Consider the following 6,000-nt stretch of genomic DNA (forward strand, 5'->3'; position numbering starts at 1 on the left):
CAGGAGGAAGGCATGGCCAGCCATTGAGAAATACTTTGTTGAAGTTTTCGATTATCACGGATTTATCGGTGGTGACCGTGTTACCTAGCCTCAGTGCAGTGGGCAGCTGGGAGGAGGTGCTCTTGTTCTCCATGGACTTTACAGTATCCAGAACCTTTTGGAGAGCTACAGGATGCAAATTTCTGCTTGAAAAAGCTGGCCTTTGCTTTCCTGACTGACTGCGTGTATTGGTTCCTGACTTCCCTGAACAGTTGCATATCGCGGGGCTCTTCGATGCTATTGCAGTTCGCCACAGGATGTTTTTTGGCTGGTCGAGGCAGTCAGGTCTGGAGTGAACCAAGGCTATATCTGTTCTTAGTTCTGCATTTTTTGAACAGAGCATACTTGTCTTATATGGTGAGGAAGTAACTTTTAAAGAATGACCAGGCATCCTCAACTGACGGGATGAGGTCAATATCCTTCCAGGGTACCCGGGCCAGATCGATTAGAAAGGCCTGCTCGCAGAAGTGTTTTAGGAGCGTTTGACAGTGATGAGGGTGGCGTTTGACGCGGACCCGTAGCGGATACAGGCAATTAGGCAGTGATCGCTGAGATCTTGATTGAAGACAGCAGAGGTGTATTGGAGGCAAGTTGGTCAGGATAATGTCTATTAGGGTGCCCATGTTTACGGATTTAGGGTTGTACTGGGGGTTCCTTGATGATTTGTGTGAGATTGAGGGCATCTAGCTTAGATTGTAGGACTGCGGTGTTAAGCATATCCAGTTTAGGTCACCTAACAGAACAAACTCTGAAGCTAGATGGGGAGCGATCAATTCACAGATGGTGTCCAGGGCACAGCTGGGAGCTGAGGGGGGTCGGTAGCAGGCGGCAACAGTGAGAGACTTATTTCTGGAGAGATTAATTTTTAAAATTAGAAGTTCGAACTGTTTGGGCATAGACCTGGAAAGTATGACAGAACTTTGCAGGCTATCTCTGCAGTAGATTGCAACTCCTCCCCTTTGGCAGTTCTATCTTGACGGAAAGTGTTATAGTTGGGTATGGAAATCTCAGAATTTTTGGTGGCCTTCCTAAGCCTGGATTCAGACACGGCAAGGACATCAGGGTGGCAGAGTGTGCTAAAGCGGTGAGGAAGACAACTAGAGGAGGCTTCTGATGTTGACAATGCATGAGGCCAAGGCTTTTTCGATCACAGAAGTCAACAAATGAGGGTGCCTGGGACATGCAGGGCCTGGGTTTGCCTCCACATCCACCGAGGAACAGAGGAGTAGTAGGATGAGGTGCGGCTAAAGGCTATCAAAACTGGTCGCCTAGAGCGTTGGGGACAAGGAATAAAAGGAGCAGATTTATGCCGTGGTAGAATAGATTCTGCATAATGTGCAGACAGGGGTATTGGGCACGGGTACAGCGGAGGCAAGCCCAGGCACTGGGGTGATGATAAGAGAGGTTGTATCTCTGGACATGCTGGTCTCAATGGGTGAGGTCACCGCATGTGTGGGAGGTGGGACAAAGGAGGTATCAGAGGTACGGAGAGTGGAACTACGGGGTCCATTGCAAACCAAAACAATGATAACTAGCCTGAACAACAGTATACAAGGCATATTGATATTTGAGAGAGACATACAKTAAGGCATAAAGTGATTGCAGGTCTTGATTGGGAGAGCTAGCTAAAACAACAGGTGAGATAACAGCAGCTAGTCAGCTAACACAGCAACAGCAGGTAAAAATGGCGACGACTAGGCAGAGAGGGTCGGATTGACTACACAAAGAGCCTGAGTTAAAACACAGAGCCGACAGATAAAACACAAATAAACAGAATGGAGTACCGTGAATTAATGGACAGTCCGGCAGGCATCAGCTATGTAGCCAAGTGATCATAGTGTCCGGGGGGCAGCCGTAGATGGAGCAGGTTAGCCGCCACTAAGCTAGCACGCGACGTTTAAAGTTAGTAGCCCGGGGGGTGGTCTGCTCAGACGGAGGGGGTCTGCTCAGACGGAGGCCGGTTGGGGGCACAGCGGATGGGGTATTCGTCTGCAGACCAGACGTGGTCGTGTTAAAGATGTTACCGAATGTATCTAACTCTAAATCCATCTTTTTGTAAAAGCATGCTGAAAAATGCAGGAGCTCATCTGCTCTGTCTCTCATAGCCCTCTCTCTATGTCTCTCAAAATGTGAACAGCTCAGTCCTGTGGTATTTTTTGTATTTTAGCACGCAAAAGCACAATTGATGTCAATTTGTCTTACATCAGCCCTGCTTGTTCATCTTGGAAGACCCTGTAGTTAAAGCATATGTGGATGAACCTCCTTTCTTCAATGACCTTTGAGATGGTGAGGCTCAGGCTCTTTATCTGGGGGTTTTGCTGTTTTCCCCTGAGTTACATTTCTAGGAAAACATCACCATAATTCTACAACTAAAGTACATGAACATAAAAGGGAATAGCTAAATAATCTTAAAGGAGCAAGATGTCCATTGTGTTCTCAGGTCATATTTGTTTGATCTCCTTTGAAGGAGAGTTGAACATGAGCGTTTCCAATCTTCAGTTGTTGGATCAGAGAATCTGTGCACCATGTTCTGCTGATTTTTATTGGCTCAACCAATACATCATGAAACATTTCAATTGGGTAGTAAACAACTCAAACATAGGGATCAGGAGAGGTAAATAAGCGTGTATGTTATGCGGAACAAAAACAGGGCACTGGTGATATCTTTATTTTCGGGAATAATGACTTCTAATAATGACATGTATGCCAAAATATATCAGATATATGAAACTGTTGATTGACTTGTCACAGTATGCCGCTACTGCCTTAATGTTTGCTATCTTGGTTCAAAGTTTCCCTCTGGTTTTGACAGCTTAATTGCCCTTCAAAACWTGGAGAGATGGCTGGCTGTGGGACAGTTTTCCCATCATCTCTCCCTGCTGCTTGCGTCACCTGTCAGGGGGCGGTGTTGTAATTCGGTCAAATACATCTTTCAGTCAGAACCGAAACCCTCTGAAGACCTCGCCAGATGACATCAGCAGCAGCATCATGTTATGGTTCTCTGTGGAGCAACATATTATTTCCTTGTCCTTGTCCTGCTTTTCAACATGCTGCTTTTCATCGCCAACCCTCAACTCCTATAGTAAAAACAGTACAGAGCTGGGAGAGGAGTACGTAATGCTGGGAGCTCCAGGATGCTCACTATGTACAGATTTCTGTTGTTGTTGTGAAGATAAAGGTGGGGGCCTTGAAGTCTGTCTGGTGTGAGGGTGGATGCTTGGAGGTGGGGGCCTTTAGGACTGTCTTGCAGCAGGCAGAGTTGTGGGTGTAAGGGGCTACGATTGGGCAGGCCTCTTTGTTGCCCAGAGAACAGACCATGGTTTCCTGGAACAATGCAGCTGATGAGAGGCTCTCCAAGGAAAATATGGGTCTGACATCATGGGTTCTTAAAGCACACAGCTGAGCCAACACTCTCCTACCATAATCAGTACTCAGTGAATTTCCACTGCTGAGGGAAATGGAGGAAAAATAAGACAGAGAAGCCCCTATGGGCATGGGTCCCTTCCCCTTCTACACCCAGGTATGGCTAGAAGTTCAAATTGAGAGTTTCAGTTTGAAATGGAAATGCATAATCCAATGATATACAAAGTTACTGTCAAATTGGCTGGTGTCCTAAGGAGAGAAGAAAGCCAGGAAACAGTAGTGATGGGGAAAGATGCTGAGTTGAAGGACTAATATACAGTGAGAACAATAAATGCAATTGCCAGTCCTTCGTACTACTGTAAAAGTAATTGATACCCAGTATTTGTTATTAAAAGAAATCTACGTAGAATTTTGCCAGACTAACACAAATCATCCCTCCCCCTAAAACAACCAAGAGGAAAAATAGTGAAATTGGAGTGTATTAAAATAAACCACAAGGTCATTTAAAAGACAATAGCGTATGTAGTTGTAGTAGGGTTTTGGAGCTTCCACTTCAGGGCTGGTCCAAAATTGGTGTCCTTAGGTGCACTCAGCCCAGAGCACATAGAGTCCATCTGATAAATTTGGGAAATAGATACATGAGACTGCTCCTTCCAGAATCTTTCTGCTGGTGTAGCAGAGGTGCAATGGAGAAATTCACGATTAGTTATGATATTACAGAATTACAAATCAGGAATTAGACCGCAGATGTTAAATAGATTCTACTTTTTTTTTAACATAATACAGCATTGAGGAAAATTTCATTTAGTAAGGAATCAGTAGTTTACTATGAAGTATAAAAGTTAATTATGATGATAAACTGATTTGTTATGGTGTGGTCATTGTGGTCCAAACCACCCCATGCAGTTACCCCAATACCCAGCCTCTTGTATCCAGCAGAGGTTTCTTGGAGATTTATTTAAACTCTAAATCCTGCAAGCTTGCAAACTGCAATTTGTCTATTCGGGCCTAATAATTGATCTTGTATTAGTCATTGAGAGGCTTGGATGAAATACCATCCAGGATTGCCGGGCCAGACACTTGCCAACTCCCTGCTCCACACTTGAAACTGTTATGTCTGCTGAATGGAAGCCAGAAGGCCAATTTATCTGTGAAAATGACTTAAATGTTTGGTTATATATTCATAAAAAAGTGCTGACAGCGAATGAAAGCTTTGTCCTGTCACTGCAGAGCCGTCCGTCCTCTAAAAAGCTGAAAACACAGGCGCAGCTCTCCCCTCAGTGAACCCACACCGACTCTGTTTGCCTTGGCGCTACATGCCATCTTTTAGGAAGTATCACTTTGTCATCCAGTGTGTATTCAGTTTCAGACTGATGGTGAAATGATCTCCAATCTGAATCGTGTGTTGACATACAGCCGACGGACATAATTGATTTTTTATAGTTTTTGCACATGCTCAGAGAGACAAAAGTGAGCTTTGTTAGAATGCAACACTAATGTCTATGTCAGTGACACCAAGGTTTATTTTGCAGGTCTGACCTTGCTGTGGATAGCTTACTGTGCTATAATTACATAATAGGGAGAATTGTGTGTTAATAAGAAGCATTGCTGTAGAAAGTCTCCTGGACCTCTCAGTTTCATTACATCCATTGGATATTCATACTTGACGTTCATTGGTTGGTTTTCCCTTGCATCAAAGCGAGAGGGACATGGTGATCAATTATACTCCAAATACTGATACAAGAAAGAAAACCGTTCACCTGGCTGTTTATGTTTTTCTTCTTATGTTTGGTTGCCAAGYAACAGTGGTAAAAACATCTTCATGTTATTTTATTAATGGAKGATATTCAAATGTTTCTCAAACRTGCCTGCAGAACCTTCTGACATGAGCATGACAAATGATATGAAATAAGTGCCCAGACGTTGTCATAATGTTGATAAGTGGTTTATTCAGCAGGAATGGTGAACAATCTGTTGGTATTTAAACATTTTCTACAGAAGGCAATCGAGCACCAGAAATAACAGCGCTGTAATTAAACAGTTTCTTAGATGATGGTGAGCTTTGGAATCCCATGGCAATCAATTCAAATGTTTTCCTATTCTAGAGCGCTTGATAGAGTCAAGTTCCTATATGTAATTCAAAATACAGTTTTCATTCCTGTTTGTGACATTGTATCTGCTAATTGTGAGATAAATGGTGTCAGGTTGCTGAAATGGTACAGTAAGACTGTCAGGCATCCAGATTGTGCAAACAGCATTACTCTCTGTAATCCTGACACAAACACAGGAATTCTCAGAACATGTCTGATGGAACCAGTGTGTGAACTTGCTCACAGTAGCAGAGCTCTGAGTGGCTTAGCCACAAAACGGACTGTGTTTGTGTGTGCACAGCATTTTTCAACTGCAGTCCTGTTTATTTGTAGGTGTGTTTCTGTGTTTCTAACAGTATTTGAGTTGCATATCATTCCATTGAGTGAACTATATGTGTTGCTGTTCATTTTATCGCTTTTTATGAAAAATCCATGCAGTCCATGTTCATACAGAAGAAGCAAAGTTCCTCCCTAAGCTAACAAAATAAAATATGCAGGCCAAGTGAAA

Source organism: Salvelinus sp. IW2-2015, linkage group LG3 (assembly GCF_002910315.2).
Source record: "Salvelinus sp. IW2-2015 linkage group LG3, ASM291031v2, whole genome shotgun sequence".
NCBI classification, from domain to species: Eukaryota; Metazoa; Chordata; class Actinopteri; order Salmoniformes; family Salmonidae; genus Salvelinus; species Salvelinus sp. IW2-2015.